Genomic DNA, 5,346 nt, shown 5'->3' with positions numbered 1-5,346 from the left:
GTTTGATTATTATTTAATAATTTTTGTATTAACTAATATAGTTATTATTTCCTAATTACTGTCTGAAGTCTTCTGTTTGCTGTATAATTGAAAAAATGTATCACGTATTTTCGAAGTTGATCTATTTGCTCTTCGGAAATAAATGATGTAAAGATTTATATAGTTCAACTATAGTTACATAGTTGAAACAAGTGAGTTTTACAAGTGGGATAGCTCTCAAAAATTAACTCTAGTTAAGAGTCAGTTGTGAGCTTTTATGGTCATGAGAAATGCTGAACTAGAAGAAATGAAAATTGGAATTAAATTTAAAATATGCAAAAGGCTGGAAGCAGGAAGAGTTAAGGAAGCTTTTGTTGAAGGTGAAAATTATTTTTTTAAAAAACAACGCCCCTAAGATTATGACAAAATGCCAACCCAATGCAAATAGGTGGGGAAGAAGTTGAAGTAGTAACACACTTTCATCTTTCTAAGCTCAAAAAGTCATAGATGTGGTGACTGTAACCGTGAATTAGAGAGATCTGCTACTTGGGAGAAAGAGAATGACAGATTCTGACAAAGTATTAAAGTTCAGAAACATCACACTGACAACAAAGATACATACAGTCAAGGCCATGGTTTTCCAAGCTGTGACATGCCTATGGAAGCTTGATCATCCAAAAAACTGAATGAAGAAGAAGCTGTGCCATTGAACTGTAATGCTGGAGAACTTGCTGAAAATACCTGGACCCCAAGAGCAACACATAATTCAATAAAAAATACTATATGAAATAAAACCAGTGTGCTTGCTAGAAGAGTTAATGATGAAATTAAAGCTTAAAAAAGTCTGGACACTTAAGGCAAAGGCAAAAATGACACAACTTCCTACTATTAAATCCATCAAACTACTTCCTGAAAAATTGTGGTCACCACATCACTAGATGGCTTTCTGCCAACCACCAACTCTCTCCATCACCAAAAGAGGGTCCCTGCTCCAGGTACAGAGTCATGTTCATGGCATGTTGCATCACAGAATGACAGGCAAAAATGAAAGGTAAAATTTAGGCAGTAAATGTTAGGAATATAGAAGTGGCTTCTACAAAGTGCATGGTACTTAAAACACACAATAGTTGGCATTTCATAAGTAAAGTATTCTGACTGAACAAGGGATGAAACTGACAGTTTCTAGTTTTCTGCAAAGGAGCAGAAAAGTGGATGAGAAGTATATCTAAAGTGTAACAAGCTGCTAAGGAGAAATGACAAGAGTTTGGAGAAGAAACACAGTGAAAGAAGCTAAGTTGTAAACTGCTCAGAGTCTTTTCAACGAGATGGGCAGTGACAAATTTGATATATAACTAAATAAATAAAATAAGTTGTCACTCTAAATAGGGAGGAGACCTTTTTCAATAACACTGCATAGGAAAAAAAATGTAGTATACAATGTAGAATATGTTTAAATGAAAGAGGTTGCGCATGGCATTTTTTAAACCAAAAAAAAAAAAATTATTTGAATGTATATATGCATGCATCTATGTATGTATCTGTGTGCATACAAACAATCTCCAAAGCCTTCTATTTTCCATGGTTTTACTTCTATGAAATACAAAACCAAACCGTTATGCAGAATTAACATCTCCCAGTCCCAATGAAAATTATATAGCTGATAGAAGAAAAGGCTGGATTTCTCAGATAGATGGGGCACATGGGAAAATGCTCCTTAAGACATTTGTACCACCCTGAAACCTCCACTCAAACTCTTTCCCTTTATTCAAAAAGAAACATCATCAGACAAAAAAAGCCTGCTACCACAAGCTGAACTCCAATGTTTTCTTAGGTCCATTGTGATCCTTGAAATTCCTGATATGTTCAAGTGCCTCAAATAAATGATATAGGTTATTTACCTGGGCATGGATAAATCTGATTTTTTATACATATTTTTATGTCACATAATTCTAACGGCTGTTGAAAGATGAGCAGAATGTTCAATATTTTTAGTTTTTCGTAACTTCCAACAAATATTCAGTGGTTAAGCACAAACAATTGAATGATTTGATGCTGGTGCAATGCGACCCTTTATCCCTCACTAATTTTGAAGATCCCCCTTTTTTTTTTACAAAAGGCTTTGTAAATTAATCATCTCAATAAAGATATTATGAGAATCTTGGCCTCCAGCTTCACTGAGGCAGACTACATTTATAAGACGATGCTTTTCCAATATGTATGGCCAGCTCTCACCGTAAAATTCTACACAGGGGTTGCACCATCTCAGGGGCACCATATGGTTCCTCTTTGACCTCCAACATGAATGATTACATCTTCTGACATTAGCACTTTCATGAGAAATATCTTCTGGCGTATATAACATTAATTTAGAGCATTTAAATTTCAATTATTTTGCTGTTTCTCAGTGTTTTGCTAATTAACATAAATAGTTTATTTAACTAGTTTTCAAAATGCATGAAGAACTAATATCCACCATCCAACATTTGACGTACACAGAAGCCTGATTAATTCAAACACTTTCTTATCAGTCAATTTTTAAAAGGTATGTGACCCTTTCATTTGCGTGGAAAACTGATAACCTGCATTTAAATTTAAACAGAGGGTTTAAAAACCAATTAGGTCATTGTGACTAAAATACAACCCCTTTGCAGGAAATATCAACCAATTTTACTTGGCTTGAATTACGACCCTTTTAATAAAATACGGTTTTTAACATTTGAAGATGATTTGGATTTATAATAATTTGCTTTCTATTTGTAAAATGCAAAATATCTTAATGCAAATAGAATGTATATTTGAAGCTTACAGATACACACACTGAATAACAAGTTCCTGATCCATCATGGTTATAAAATATGAAGAATACAAGTCTTGCAAATATAAGCCAGAGACTTAAATATTGCTAACAGAATGAGAATTTAGAGCTAGTTGGCTTGCTTCTAACTTGTACGGATTTTTTTTCTTTGAGGTATAGATTTTTAAAATTTAAAAACAACTATTGAATTTACATCCCAGTGTGAAAACCTATAACTATGGTGACCATATTTTCTTGGAAAAAATAAAGGACAAACCTTAAAAAGGGACAAATCTGGAAGAGGTTTGTTCATAAGGATAAAAAAAAATGGTTTATGTCTATAACGTTGCTTTACAAAGGAAATTTCAAGAGCAAAACCAAGAAAATAAATAATTAAATCTAAAGGACAGCTTTCAGAAATAAAGGACTATCCTTTATAATAAAGGATGTGTGATCACTGTATAACTGATTTTGGAAATGCAATCATACTTATATCTAGTACAGAATGATTTCTATTTCATTAACTCTAAGGCAGCATGTTTTTATGTTATATTGTTCCAACATTTAAATTATTCAACACATCTTTTATTTATAAAAATTCTTTTCCTATGGACACAGGTTTGGGACCTGATTCTTAAGACAGCTTATTCCTACTGTTGGTTTGAAGTAAGTTTGGTGAGATGCAACAGAAAGCATCCCCAAGAGAGGAAAGCACGGAAGAAGGCAAAGCATCCGGTCTCCAGATGACCATGCCAAGGCAAAAGGAACTTAGCATCTCAGCAGAGCATTTCTTTGAGTCGGGAACTGGAGTAGCTTCTGAACCATTTGGACTTAGGAACTAAAACAGAACAGTTAGTCCCCCTGGTTAAGAATGCCCAGGTTACAGACAACCCATAGTTAAGAACGGAGCCTATTGTAGCAAAATCTGAGTTAAATACAAAATGATTCAAGTTAAATACATAACAGTTGGAGTTCATTACCCAATACTACTTATACAGTATTAGACAACAATACTGTTCCGGCTTACATACAAATTCACCTTAAGGACAGACCTTGGGAACGGAACTCGTTCTTAAACTAGGGACTACCTGTATTGGATAAGAGAAAAAAGTGAGCTTTTTTGTAATCGCAGAGTAAGAGATAACTTTGTAATTTACTTATATTTGCTGCAAAGGTAATCAGAAGCGTCTTATTTCTATTTTTATCTTTCTTTCTGCACTTTTATCTATGTTCTTTTCTTCCTTCTTTTTTTCTTTTTTTTCTTTATACTGTATTTGTGTTAGTTTTTATGTTGTCTTTAAAACTTTTAATAATAATAATAATAATAATAATAATAATAATAATATATAACACACACATACATAAAGGAGCTAAAATAGAGTAAAGGAACATTTTGCACTAGGTACCTAATTATTTGGATGTGTGTTATTTTTTTTTAGCTTGGATTCAGGGTGACAAGCACTGCTTCAGCTCCAGTGAGCTGTCACTTATTATTTTATAGTTATTTCAGTTAAAATTAATGATAATATTACAGCACACGTTGTGCTCTGAAAACGCAACTATGTTAAAAAGAAGCTGTTTGCTCCTTACGCACTAACGATTCAAAGCAGTGATAATATGAAGGTTCACTGACTTGTTCACCAAGCAAGGAATCTTCCTTAGGCTTTCACTGAGTGATCAGCACTTTACATTGGCCTGGAAGCATCCTGGCAACCGATGCAGGGACTTCAGGACTGGCGCTATTCTGTGCTGGCAGGATATGCCCATCAGGAGTCTGGCTGCTGCACTGTGCACCAGCGGTATCTTCTGGGTCATCTCCGAAGGCAGTCCCGCATGGACAGCATGACAGTAGTCCAAGTGGGTTGTGATCAGGGCACGAGTTACTGTCACCAGGTAACTGTTCAGTGCCCATACATTGTTGTTAAAATATTAATTGACTTAATAATTACTATCTTATTTGTTTCACTTGTTATTTCGTTTTCTATGCCGCTTCTCTCCAACACCGCTCAGGTACTATTTACCCAATGGAAATAAAGTGTGACTTTGGCCAGGTGTATGTGTATATGACACTTTTATTGGGAAGGGGGAAAAAATCTAAAGAATCAGTGCTGGCTGGCTTTAGGCAACCTGAGGCTGATCTGGTGGGGAACGGGGGCCTTTCTGTCACACAGAAGACACGCACTATCTTCCCTCCTAATAGAAACAGCAAAGAAGAAAAGGGAAACCGGGTGGAGATGGAGCAACAGGAAAGGACAGCTGCATTGGGAAGGGAAGAAAAGGGAAAGGCGGGAATGAAACTGGGTGGTGAAGGGGCAAAGGGAAAAGGTAAGTAGGGAGCAAGAGAGAAAGAGGGGTTGTATTTAGGCAATACCAAATGTACATTCTGCCTTGCAAACAGCTGCTAATCTGCAAATATTTGTGCTTTTTATCAGTTCTAGGCAGTGACAATACTGTAGTGATAGTGGAGTCTTTGGATTTGATGGACAATAAAAGAAAATAAATATTTGCAGCCATTTGCACCTCTGCACATTTACACAGCACTTTTTAGATTAAAGCCATTCTCCCCAGCCCAA

The sequence above is a fragment of the Python bivittatus genome, unplaced genomic scaffold, assembly GCF_059951505.1.
Source record: "Python bivittatus isolate LINGU-HERP-01145 unplaced genomic scaffold, Pbiv_v1 ctg000020_np1212, whole genome shotgun sequence".
Taxonomy (NCBI): domain Eukaryota; kingdom Metazoa; phylum Chordata; class Lepidosauria; order Squamata; family Pythonidae; genus Python; species Python bivittatus.
This window is presented reverse-complemented; position numbering follows the sequence as displayed.